We start from the raw sequence: 14380 nt of genomic DNA, 5'->3' as shown, positions 1-14380 counted from the left end.
TCTGTTTTTGCCATGTTGAGTTTGAGGCGGCGGAGGGCCATCCAGGATGATATAGCAGAGAGACATTCAGAAATTTTGGTTTGTACAGCAGGTGTAAGGTCGGGTGTTGAAAAGTAAATTTGTGTGTCGTCAGCATAGAGGTGATATTTAAACCCAAGAGATGTTATTAGGTCCCCTAGAGAGAGTGTGTACAGAGAAGAGGTCCCAAGACAGAGCCCTGGGGTACCCCCACAGAGAGATCAATAGAGGAGGAGGAGGTGTTAGCAGAAGAGACACTGAATGTACGATGGGAGAGGTAAGAGGAGATCCAGGATAGAGCTTTGTTACGAATACCAAGAGCATGGAGAATGTGAAGGAGAAGAGGGTGGTCCACGGTGTCAAATGTGGCAGAGAGGTCAAGTAATATGAGCAGAGTGTAATGACCTCTGTCTTTGGCAGCATGGAGGTCATCCATTATTTTAGTGAGGGCCGTTTCCGTGGAGTAAGCAGTGCGGAAGCCAGATTGTAGAGGGTCTAGGAGAGAATAGGTGTTGAGAAAATGGAGCAAGCGAGAGAATACAAGACGTTCAAGTAGTTTAGAGGCAAAAGGCAGGAGGGAGAAAGGTCGATAGTTAAAAAGACAAGTAGGGTTAAGCTTGCTGTTTTTGAGTAATGGTATAACTGCTGCATGTTTGAAGGAGGATGGGAAGGTACCAGAATAGAGGGAAGAGTTAAACGTGGGTGAGGGTAGGGGTTATAGTAGGACCAAGAGGTTTTAGGAGATGGGAGGGAATTGGGTCCAGAGAGCAAGTGGTAGAGGGGGAAGAGGAGATCAACAGTGGCACATCCTCCTCTGAGACAGTGGAAAAGGAGTCAAGGAAGGCAGGAGGAGAGTTAGGAAGAGGTGTAGGATGGGAGGAAGAAACAGAGGGGATGTTCTGACGTATGGATTTCACCTTTTCTTTAAAATAGTCAGCAAAGTCCTGGGCGGAGATGGAGGAAGAAGAGGCAGCTGAGGGTGGTTTGAGTAGAGCATCAAAGACAGAGAAGAGTCGGCGTGGGTTAGACTGGTGCTTGTTGATTAGAGAAGAAAAGTAGGCTTGTTTAGCTTGCGAGAGGGCAGAGTTGAAACAGGATAGCATAAATTTGTAGTGAAGAAAGTCTGCGAGAGTATGAGATTTCCTCCAGAGGCGTTCAGAGGAACGAAGCATGTGCGTGTGGGAATTTAGCCAGGGTCTGGGGTTAGAAGGGCGAGGACAGCAGAGAGAAAGCGGGGCATGTAGATCAAGAGAGGAGGATAAGGCAGAGTTGTAGTTCCTGACCAGCTTGTCAGGGTCTGTAGCAGAACTGAGAGAGGAGAGGGAAGAGCGTAAAGTGGAATCAAAGTCTGGTAGGTGAAAGGAGCGCATGTTTCTGCAGAACCGGGGGATGGATGGAGGTGGTGAAGGAGAGAAGTGAGATAGAGAGAATGAGATGAGGTGATGGTCAGAGAGAGGAAAAGGGGAAATGGAGAAATCGGGGAGAGAGAAGTTTTTAGTGAAAACCAGGTCTAGATAGTGGCCATCCTTGTGGGTGCTGGCTGCAGTCCACTGTTGAAGGCCAAAAGAAGAGGTTAGAGAGAGAAAGCGGGAAACCCAAGGGAGAGAGGGGTCATCAATGTGGCAATTGAAGTCCCCAAGGAGAAGAACAGGGGAGTCTGAGGAGAGAAAGAAAGAGAGCCAGGATTCAAAGTGAGAGACAAAGGCAGAAGGGGGATGAGTAGAGGTAGGTGGGCGATAAATGACTGCCACGTGGACAGGGAGAGGAGAGAAGATCTGGAATGTGTGAGCCTCAAAGGAGGGGAAAGCAAGATAGGGAGGAATAGGAAGGGTTCGGTAATGGCAGAGAGAGGAGAGCAGAAGCCCCACACCTCCACCCTTGCCATCAGAGCACGGAGTGTAGGAGAAAGAAAATCCACCATAAGAGAGGGCAGCTTCCAGAGCAGAGTCAGACTGAGTGAGCCAGGTCTCAGTTGTAGCAAATATATCTCCCTCTCTCTCCTTATACTGTATCTCTCTCTCTCCTTATATCTCCATCTCTCTCCATATATATCTCTCCTTATATCTCCATCTCTCTCCATATCTCTCCCTATATCTCTTTCTCCTTATATCTCTCTCCTCCTCTCTATCTCTCCGTATATCTCTATCTCTCTTTATATCTCTCTCTATCCATATCTCCCTCTCTCTCCATATCTCTCCCTCTCTCTCCTTATATCTCTCCCTCACTATGGGCCTCATGCAGTAAGCGTTGATAAGGGAATTATCGCCATTTTATAGGCAAAATTGGGTTTGAGATTCAGTAAGCGCCGATAAGTGCTTGATTTCGCCAGGTTTCGGAGCCGATTATTTTGTTATGGCCAGTCGGCTGCCGATAAGCCTGTTTTCGCCACTTATCGCCACTTTTTTAAATCGGCTGGATTCAACAAAAAAAAACAGCTTATCGGGCCTGATCGGCACTACGAAATTGAGATGTTATTGCCAATTTCTCCCGCCAACTAAAGTTGGCAGTTTGTAGGGGAGAACGATCGCTAAGGCTGCCGCAACGGCACTTAGAAAAAAAAAACTTCTGTACATCAATGGAGTCAATGGAGCGGGGACGTATAACAGTATAGTACTGTTTACGTTTCATTGCTCACAATACAAACGTCATTTGCATTACAGTGTGGGGGCATTCCCTGCATTGTGTCACAGCTGACGTGTATTATTTGCATAACATTATACTTTTACATGTTTGCAGCATTTGCGGGTCACATTACTCATCATGTGATGATGTGCCAAGGGAAAATACTATACTCAACTCTTAAAGGAGAACCTCACATCATATCACACATTTTATTGAACTGAGCGACAATTATTTACATGATGTTACACATGTCACACATGTCACACATACACAGTATATTCATGTTCCTTTACATTACACAATGCTTGTAATGTTTCACGCATCTTTAAACGTACATGTACATCTAAATTCTCATGTTTACATCTACGTTTGGTCCTCCCTATTTTCATGACGTCACTTATTGGACGATCAATCACATTGCATGTTTACATTGTAACCGTTGCATTACAAGCACTTCAACCTAACTTATACACACATGTACAGTAATTCATCATTGGGACACCTTGTAAACTCATTCTCTAGCAACTATCCTCCTTACAGAAATGCATGCATATGCACACGACTATTCATTGTTGTCAACATGTCACAATAACATGCCTAATTACACATGTTACACAAAACTTTTCCCACGTCAATCTCAGCCTTTTTGCCTAATTACATGACTGACTGTTGCGTTCACAAGTGTTACATGCATTGCACATGCAACTATTTATTTGCAAGCAATGTTTCTACAAAGGTTCACGTCACATCATTGCCAAATATCATCATTCCCTGCAGAATACACACAACAAATACTTATAACAAGAACTGCACACAGCTTGCCACAGAAGTACTTTATTATGTTAATGTAACACCTTGCATTTTACTATGTCACCTGACATCATCACATACCTATTTAAAGGACGCCCATTACCTGATCATTCACAGCTACTCATTTCAAAATGTTGAGATTGTTTAGGAGACGGAGGAACATTCTTTTCTATGACATGCTTGATGATGAAGACAATCATATAGGGCAAGGGAGGGACACACCGAGGGACAGTGACAGTGACAGGGACAGTCACGCGGATACGACAGAGACAGGGAGAGGGACAGGAGATCAGAGGAGAAGACAGAGGAGACAAGTTGTGCCTCGTCCGCATCTGTACAGGGAGAGAACCCTGTTAGATGGGATGAGTGAGGAGGAGATTGTAAGTCGCTATCGTTTGAGTTCAGCAGCAATCTTAGCTCTTTATCAGGAGATAAGGGGAGATTTAGATTTTTTCACAGCCAGAGGTCGTGCAGTCCCTGGGCTTGTTAAAATGCTGTGCTCATTACATTATCTTGCTTCCGCGTCATACCAGACAACTGTGGGCATAGTGGGCGGGGTCTCGCAATCTACATTCTCGCGGGCCTTGACCCAGTTTCTCTATGCACTCAATAGACGCGCTAGGAATTATATTCATTTTCCTACAGAGGCGACAGAGTGGCTGGAAGTCAGGACTGGCTTTTATAATATAGCAGGGATACCATGTGTGCTGGGTGCAATCGATTGCACACATGTTGCTTTGATTGCACCTAGTCAGAGTGAGCATGTGTACCGCAATCGTAAGCACTACCATTCACTCAATGTACAGGTGGTATGTGATGCCACGATGAGGATAATGCATGTGGTACCCAAATTCCCTGGTTCCAGTCACGATTCCTCCATCCTGAGGAACTCTTCAGTCTTCCATGCGTTCGAAGAGGGACATTTTGAACATGGTTGGCTGCTGGGTGAGTACACATTTACATGTTATAACACAAAACACATTTTTATTTAGGAATGTTGGCATTGTACAATTTGATCACTAATGTCAGCTTATGTGTGCTACATTCATTATAGGTGACTCAGGATACGGAATTAGGCCGTGGCTCTTGACTCCGGTGCTAAACCCTCAAACTGAAGCAGAGGAGAGGTACAATGCAGCCCATATATCTACAAGATCTGTTATAGAGAGGACATTTGGCCTACTCAAGACCAGATTTAGGTGTCTGGACAGAACTGGTGGGGCTCTTCTATACAAGCCTCAAAAAGTGTCTGATATTATCCTTGCCTGTTGCATTTTGCACAATGTTGCACTCAGGCACAATGTACAGTCAGACCTAGCTGAGCCTGTGGTAGACGAGCATCCCACCCATGTAGCTGCTGAAAATGAACAAACAGCCAGTGGTGGCCAGACACGCCAGAATCTCATCAATTCATTTTTTTCTTGTAAGTAAAAACATATATGTTCCAAGTTATACTTTTATACTTACATTATGTTATCTTAACAATAATGTTTTTTTATATACCCTTCTGGTAGGACACAGATGAATATGGGTTGCACACCTTTCTTCTCTCTGCTGTGTGCACAAAGGGATGTGGCACCGGTATGTTATTGTTGCACAGGTTATATAATCCCTCTTCAATTTTACTTTAGTTGTGTGTATGTGAATACAACTGGGGTAACAAAGCACTAATATTTTAGCATTGTGTTGTTCCTTATGCTAACACAATACACATATTATGCCCATACTCATTCATGCTTCTAGTATGCTTACATACAATGTTATTGGTGCAGTGTAACATGTACATCCATATGATGTGTACACCAGCCTGATTTACATTTTGAATGTCATGAAATATACATGGTGTTGCACATTTAACACCAAATACACACTTTGCTGTGTTGTTTACGGTACTGAAGATGGCATGTCAATGTTTGCAATTTATATATTGTTCCTTTGCATTATAGGTATATCTCCAGTATGACTGATCATGGTATGTATATTTGCTGACATCTCTCATAAGATGTGCCTACATCAATCTTCCTATAATTATTTGTAGTAAAAACCCAACATATTGGTTTAAACACAAATGTTACATATATGTACTTTCTGTATCATGTATATGCATTTAGCTACTCTTGAGCTTTCATGTGCATTGTATTAGAAAATGATTACTCCCATTTCATCACATTTTATGTATGTTTCCTTATAAATTCCATTAATGTAATATAGAGGTGTTTGGAGACAAGGGGATAACTGTAGTTATTTCTTTACTTACGGGAGATCATTCATCACGGATGAAATTGACTGATCATAAAACTCCATGCATGAATGCCTGCAATCACAACAATGCGTACTACATCTTATATTTAGCAATGTTGGTGTTTTGTAATGCTAGGAATTAATAGTCAACATTAATTTAAATTTGTGACATGTGTATGTATAAGTCACACGTGTGTGGATGTGTCCTACATGTACCAAGTGTTAAACTGTTAACAGAGAAGACAAATTTGTCGCTAATGTTACTGTCATTTAGCATTTATAATTTACCAATATGACAATGTTGGTAATATTTTTTGAATATAAATCACGTCACTTCATCATTATCATGATGATAATTATCAAGTATTTTCACAATTGTAACGTCAATCACGTGCACATTAGCATAGACACACTTTGTAAGACAACTGTTTGTGTCTGTATCAATTTGTGTAGGATCCATGTATAACACCGACAAATGATAACACCAGCTTTATTATGGTAGCTTATATCATCATATTGACTATACTATGTATTTTTATAACGTTTAATAAACACTGTAAACTATAGTTAGTTAGGTTAATGAAATATACACAGAAACGTACTTCATTACATGATGTTGATGTCATATTCAGAACTTCATGCATTGTAGGGGACCACAACATATGGCCAATAACATTATTTGCTACAGTCCCAAACCATTTTATCAACATACCCATGTAACAAGAGATTTTTAACAATAAATGGCTAGTTGGTTGTAAGTGTCCTTTACATTGGGAGAAGGAGTGGCTCAGTGAGTAAAGACACACACTGGCACTGAGAGTTTGAAGCAGGGGAGTCTGGTTCAATTCCCGGTGTCGGCTCCTTGTGACCTTGGGCAAGTCACTTTATCTCCCTGTGCCTCAGGCGGCAAAAAATTAATTGTAAGTTCCACGGGCCAGGGACCTCAGCCTGAAAAATGTGTCTGTAAAGCGCTGTGTACAACTAGCAGCGCTATACATGAACATGCTCATATTATAATTATTATTATTCTTATTATTATTGTTACATAGTTTCGACAGTCATACGTTCCATTACACAATAGAATACACAAATGTGTTAGCAGAGTGGGAATGGTTGTTATATATAAAACACACCATGCCATAAAATGATAGTAGTCATTAAAGAACACTCAATAAAAATTCATGAGGCACTATTTTGCAACATCATTATGTTAATTAAGTGCTTATGCAATATAGGCATAAGGGTATCACATTTTTAATTGTTTGTTAATAAGCGCTGCAAGCAATATAAAATTAGTTCCCTATGTAGTATAGTAGTCGGTGACTCCTCCTCACAATCATCTCATATAAAGGTAGACTCTTCTGAAATCATACATTGATCCGATTGTATCTTCCCCGACATCTCTGAAATACAGCAAACACATGATGGTCAAATATGGCACCTTACTATATATGTATCCGTGACAACGCATTACACAGCTCTATATGATTGTGTACATACACACGTCACTCACTTATATGTTAGAAGTACAAGTGTACATCAGTATGTAATGTTTCTTTAAATTTGTAGCAGGCATAACTATGTATATGATGTGAACGTTGCCTGTATACTGAAAAATGTGCGCGCACATCTTAGTGTGCGCACGCACTTCACGCTTGGCTGCACTAACTGTTAGCGCATGCGCAAAACAAAGCGTACGTTGTGCGTTCAATACATCTTGAAAATACCATTAAACATAAAATCTTTATTTCAAATACAATGAATACGAAACGACATTCGTTCTAAACGAGTACATCTGTATTCTTTTTAAACAGACGTGTTTGGACAGAAAGGACGGCCGATAACACAATGCGCAAATGCAATACGTGTGACGTCATGTTAAACCAGCGTGAAACGCACGCTAACACTCCTCCCACTCAATTAACATTCAGCTAACGCCCAGTTGGCGCCTACAAACACTGAGCCGCACACATGACACACTGCAGTTACCGTTACTATAACAAAACATGACAGCCAATAGGCTTTGAGGCGCGCACGTCGCTTGGGGGCGGGACTTACATCCGTAATCCTTTTTAAGGACGCCTTGGCCCATGACAAGGGTCCCACGTCATACGTGGTGGACCCGCTTTTAAATGTTGCATGATAACAAAACAGGTATGTGTTAGAGTTATGTTAAAATGTTGCTAATATGGTTAAAGGGATAGGAAAGTACGTATATTTATTCCGTCAGCAATGTGTACTACTCTTTCAGGTTATACTATATTGTATTCGGCAACAATTTCTTTGTGATCGCTACATGTTATGCAGTCTGCAATGTTACGCTGTATCCACGCATTGAAAGGGAAAATGGTGGTTAAAAAAAAAAAAAAAAAAAAAACATTTAAACGCACAGTCAACGCATAACGGTTGTTATATTTACCATTCTTCTAGAATTAACTGTTCGTCTGGCTGCAACTGGTCGCTCCAGAAATGCAAGGCATTTTCATCCACGCTTGACCCACCCGCTGAATCCAGTATGACACACATCTCCTCCATGAAGCGCTCATAGGAATCGCCACTGCTTTCTTCAAACAATTGGTCGGGAGGTAGGTTCATTTCTTCTGGTTCCCATTCCAATGCATTTTCAGCTGAAAGGCTTGGTACATAATCATAGTAGTTTTGTTGTTGTACAATGTGGGTTTCAGGAATGGAGGGTGCAGATATTGCAGCAGGTATCGATTCACACGGAACAGTAGTAGCGGATCCATTGCTATTGGCATTAGGAATAAATATGCCTTTCACAACAATATATGTGCCCTCTTTCAGGGTAAAATGCTTTTCCTTTGCAATCTTCCAGAAACCATAGGTGTGTTCTAGCTTATCCTGCACACGTTCAAAAAAGTCATTAGTTGATAAAGTGAATCTTATTGAGGAATTAAAATTCCGCGCATGCCTACGGTCTTGGTAATAAGGATATTTAGCTCGAATCAAATCATAGATTTGGCGTGTGCTTGCTTTGTGTCCGCGACTGTTTAAAATTGCTTCTGAAACCATGTACTTATAACCTAAGAGGGGATTCATATTGTTAACGAATTCATCAGCCATGTCAGAGTAGCACAAAAGATGTGTGCAGTTCTGTCTTCTTTGCTCATCAAAATGATTCTGCTCAATGGCTAACAAATTCCTGTGTTTCGTTTTCAAGGTCAACAAAAGTAACTACTTTTACTCCTTATTTCAAACGCCAATTGGATGTGTCCTTTTAATTGGTTTAAGTTTTGTGGTTAGTGATAGGCGAATGTGGGAAAAACATGTATCATTTTTTTATCTCGTTTGTGAAAACATTCCTACACTTATTTCAGTAACATTGAGTTTTCTAGAAAAATAACAAAGAGCACTGTGTGAAAATAGTGCTTAGACAGCCATATCAGTAAATACACACACCTGCAAAATGAAATGTTTTTTTCCCACATACATTTCTGTGTGTATTTGAAATTCTGGTTAACTACCTGTCTGCATGAGTTTAAATACGTGTGTATCTATATATATATAAATATATCTCTCTCATAAAAATATATATATATATATATAAAGTGTATATTGTACTATATGTATAGTGTGTGTGTGTGTGTGTGTGTGTGTGTGTGTATATATGTATATGTATATATATATATATATATATATATATATATATATATATATATATATAATGTATCTTTTTTTTTTTTTTTTATATTGCAGGAGTACACACAACATATTGATGGCAGTAAGTAGGCCTTGTATGAAACCTATTTAAATGGTGATAAACATGAGTGAATTAAGTAATAAACATTTGTTTGCACCCAATAATGTTAGAGGCTCACACTTAGTATAGTTGTCAAACATTAGGCCTGTATTATTAAAATAGTGTGTTTTCACAAGGAAGCATGAAGTGTATGTTTTTTGTAAATACATCTATACCAGTTTAGATAGTACTATATATACACACACACACACACACACAGTGTGTGTCTGTGTGTGTGTGTGTGCATATATCAATACATACTACATATATATTAGTATCAATTCAGAGATGTTCTTGAAACAAGAACACATAAATGATTAAAGGACAACATTACAATGGCCACCAAAGGTAAGTAATATTTAACACAAAATCCTGCTGTACACGTACAAGAAAGATGTTTGCAGTTAAATAGGTGCTTTTATAATTGCATGAAAATAATATGCACATCAATTAACACACCCAAATGCAATGTTTTGCTGCAAAGTCAATGGCAGCTTCTCTAAACTTAGCAACTGGCTCCTGGTGGACCATTACTGAACAGACGATTAAAACATAAATATTTATAACACTATTCATTAATTAGGAGTGTTAACATTTCCAAAACTTCACGTGTACAAGAACATACTTGAAAGTTTGGAAACAACACAGTCTTCAGCATACATACAATAGTAATTAGATAATCTGAAGTCAACAAAACAAGGCCAAAGACATATTTTCTGAATTATAACATTTATTTTTTTTGTTCCTTTTGCGAGCGAGTAACAGGCCTGCTTGTTGTCTCTTGAATTTTCCTTTTTCTTTTGCCACCAACTTTAGGCACAACAGAGCCACTTTGAGTGGCCTCTGGCACTTCACGGGCAGGGCTTGTGGCCAGTGACTGTTCACCTACGGGGCTTGTGGCCAGTGACTCACCTACAGGGCTTGTGGCCAGTGACTCACCTACAGGGCTTTTGGGCAGTGATTCACCTACAGGGCTTTTGGGCAGCGATTCACCTACAGGGCTTTTGGGCAGCGATACACCTACAGGGCTTTTGGGCAGCGATTCACCTACAGGGCTTTTGGGCAGCGATTCACCTACAGGGCTTTTGGGCAGCGATTCACCTACAGGGCTTTTGGCCAGTGACTCACCTACAGGGCTTTTGGGTAGTGACTGTTCACGGACAGGGCTTGTGCCCACTGACACATGTGAGCAAGTTGGTAGACACTGCACAAGTGATGGTTGGTCTGTTTCATGTGTGTCTTGTTTTGTTTTTGTCGCCTCCTTTGTAGGTGTCTGCTGCTGAATTTGTACAGATGGCAGCGGTAGGATGTCATCAGGAACCTGCACAGCAATGTCTGCTACTTGACCGGTAACATTTGGGCCTGGTGAATGAATATCAGATGAATGTGGTGAAAACTGACCTGCATGAACAGATCCTGGCTGGGAGGTGTTGAATTGTGGTACATTAGTCATTCTCCAGTAATTAGCTTGTGTTTGCTGAACAACTAATGCTTCGAATGAGGTGTTGATTTTTTGCAACTGTTTAGGCACTTCAATGAAGACTCTGTGGAGATGTGCCAATTGTGAAACTGTTTCTTCCTGCAGTGCAATCATCCTTTCCAGCACTGTCATCAGGTCAGAATGGCGACGATTTTCTGCTTCCACAATTTTTCCCTCAGAAGCTACAATTGCATCATATGTGGTATTTGCTGGACGTTTTGGCGGTAAAACAGTTTCAATTGGAACCTCTTCATGGTCACTTGCTTGTATTTGTGTGTCTATGGCGGCGGCGGCGGCGGCATCATCATCATCATCATCATCATCATCATCAAAATCCTCTTCATCATGTTCTACAAATAAATGTACACATTATTAAATGGCATGTTAATCTCTGCTGTGTTACTATGTAATTGTACTGTGTCATAAGTAACAACTAACATGTTTCCATACGTTTTATAACCTCACATTAAAAACTACCTTGACTTAAGAATAATGTTTGGACTCAGTATGAAATATGAGTGAATGAAAACTTGCTGTAAACTCACAACTCCTACATGATAGTTAACATCACTAACACAATACAAGTTGCCTTACACTTCATTTTCACTGACACTAAGTAATCCTATTTAAAGAAGATGTGCAAAACAAATAATGAACATGACAACATAACATATAGAAGAGCACATATTATATGGCCACCAACTGATACACTCACCTTCTAGGTGTGTTGAGCTGGCTGACCCAGGTGAAGACACTTGTTCAGTCTCAGGTGACACATGTCCTTCAGGGGCAACTATATATAACAATAACATAAGTTTTACATTTACATGTGTAAATATTGAACAAACAGTTATTGTATGTTCTGTATTTATGAGTACCTAACAGCATCATTTCCTTAACCCAAAATGTGTGTGTGAAAGTGAACATAAATAGTTGTAATAACAATGTACATGCCTGTGTACTTAGAACTTTTGAGTTCCCTAACATAAAACATACTATGTTCCTGCAGTAATGCGTGAGGATAAATAGATAAAATTTGTACATAAAAATCATATGTTGTGTAGTGATATCAGTATCATAATGTACATAACTATCATGAGATGACCATTCACAATGGTTATCATGAAGGTGGTCATATTGCAAAAAGTGTTGTTTTTGGTAGAGGATATGTGTGCTACATTAATATAAGATGTGGCACACCTGAATGTGGCTGTGACTCAACAAGACAACACATGCAGTGTGTGATAATGTGTCGTTGATAGTAGTAGTTCAACTATAGATATGAGTGAACTAATGTGTGAGGTACGCTTTGATAAGTAATGAGTTGTTGGGGCATTTAGTAGCTAAAGTGAAGCTTTCAAATGAGTGTGATTAACTTCAGTTGTGCTAGTCAGGTTGTAAGAACGGTATTCCCTTCCCCAAAAAGCCTAATCAGCCACACCTTTCAATTACTTGAAACAGGTGAAAATGGTGTGAACTAAGTTGACCCTAAAATGAGGCTGTAATTAGTGTGTGTGCTGAACCCCACCCCCTCTGTTGAAGTGTATGCTGTGATGAGATATTAATTGCAGCTGCTTTAACACAATGGTAGATGAGCTAAATAGTCGTGTGCAGTTTTTAAGTTATGAAAACAATGACATAAAATATGATACGTGTGCCTCATTATGCTGTCTGTATATGACTTAAAGCAAAAATGGACCTTTTCATAAACAACTATAGATGTGTTAGTGCAAGTGATGTTTGTAGGCCGTTGCATGCAATATATTTGATGCATGCTTAAAATAGGCAGTAATGTCATGTTTGTCGGAGTAAAATAAATAAAATACACAATAATATTATACATATTTCTGTTCTGTACCTGTAGCTAGTAATAATTTCTCATTAACATGTGTTACACATGTGTACTACCCTGTTGTTCCCCATCTTCGCCCACCATCAATTGCTTCCACTGCAGCAATGCATTTTGGGAATTCACATGTAAATGAGCACGCAATGGCACGTGCTATATTAGTTACTGCTTTTAGTAGGACTACAACATATATGTCTATTTTGAGATATATATATATACAGAATCAGACATATACATATATAGATGCAGGTATGCTTATATTGTGAAGACAGTATAAAAAGCAGTGTAACTATGCAAAATAACTGTAAGCAACGACACGCCTAGTACAGTAATATTTCTCACCTGGTGGAAATTGTGAGGGGTAAATTCCTATATCACGGTCACCAGGTAAGCCTTCCACGACGACGGGAAGTAATTTTGCCCGAAGCAGCTCCTCCAATGGACTTAATATGAGACGTTGTGGTGTCGGCCCACCTCCAGTGCCAGTAGCATGCACGCGTTGGTGTTGTATTTTCTTTTTCAATTTGGACCTAATATCATCAAATCTCTTGTGACAATTCCGCTTGTCCCTCACATGATTCCCACACGCATTGACACCAATGACTATTGTGTCCCACATTTCTTTTCTGCTTGCTGAACTTGTCCGCCCTTGAAAAACATATAAAATATATGAGGTAAATGATTAATAATAGAAGCACCAGTTTCCTACACTGCTAGCTGTTCCAAGAGATAGCAAACATGCTGTTTTATGTGTAATATGTGAAGCACATGAGCATTCACTACTAAACCTATACATGTAAGCAAGGTTGCATTCATATTGTATGCAGTTATGGCAAATTGACCGCCTGTGTTTAGTTGTCCTTGTAAGGCATGATAAAAAGCTGTGTTTCCAGACTAATTAACATAGAAAGATATTCTGAACCCATATTTGCATATGAACAAAACTCAGATGACCTAGGATCACATGTATTTGAATAATAAATGTAAAGGTACACTTACCTAGTAAATGTCCATATATACTGTCATAGTGCTCCAGAATGCCAGTGACAAGAGCTGTATTTTCCTGGTCATTGAAGCGAGGATTACGTGGCTTCTCCACACGTTTCTTCCGAGCAGGTTTAGGGTCAGAGCTTGGCTGGTGCTGACTGGACTCTCCTTCTTCCAATGGAAGAGCCTCCAAAAGCTGCCCACCAGCAAGCACGCCACCACCATCCACCCCATCAGCAACTGCGCCACCAGCAGCACTCACAGCACCAGCACTCCCACTCCTAGCACCAGCACTCCCACTCCTAGCAACAGCACTCCCAGCAACAGCACTCCCACTCCCAGCAACAACACTCCCACTCACAGCAACAGCACTCCCACTCACAGCAACAGCACTCCCACTCCCAGCAACAGCACTCCCACTCCCAGCACCAGCACTCCCAGCAACACCACTCGGTGCACCAGCAACATCACTCCCCTGAACAGTACGTTCACTCCGACGCGTACTCGCACGAGTAGCACTCCCACTCCCACCAGCATCACTCTTCCCACGCTTTGCGGGCATACTTCCAGCACTCACAAAAAACAGACAACTAATGTACAGCCAATCACACGA

The 14380-nt window shown here is 40.5% G+C and overlaps 2 protein-coding genes across 6 annotated transcripts in view; both read left to right on the top strand.

Annotated features, from left to right (window-relative positions):
• The window catches only part of LOC142464322 (uncharacterized), a 237333-nt gene that overhangs the window by 21797 nt on the left and 201156 nt on the right, over positions 1-14380 (top strand). The window lies entirely within an intron of this gene.
• LOC142464304 (uncharacterized) overlaps positions 1-14380 on the top strand; it is a 49515-nt gene that overhangs the window by 21863 nt on the left and 13272 nt on the right. The window contains exon 4 of one of the 5 annotated variants that reach the window (XR_012787641.1): positions 4965-5035. The exons of 2 other annotated variants lie outside the window; for them this stretch is intronic. The gene's annotated coding sequence lies outside the window, so the exon portion shown is untranslated. Of the gene's footprint in view, positions 1-4256; positions 4480-4504; positions 4934-4964; positions 5036-14380 lie in introns of those variants that run through there. 2 more of the 5 variants (XR_012787638.1, XR_012787639.1) reach the window with 2 other exon arrangements.

This window comes from Ascaphus truei, chromosome 12 (assembly GCF_040206685.1).
Source record: "Ascaphus truei isolate aAscTru1 chromosome 12, aAscTru1.hap1, whole genome shotgun sequence".
Lineage (NCBI taxonomy): Eukaryota > Metazoa > Chordata > Amphibia > Anura > Ascaphidae > Ascaphus > Ascaphus truei.
This window is presented reverse-complemented; position numbering and strand designations above follow the sequence as displayed.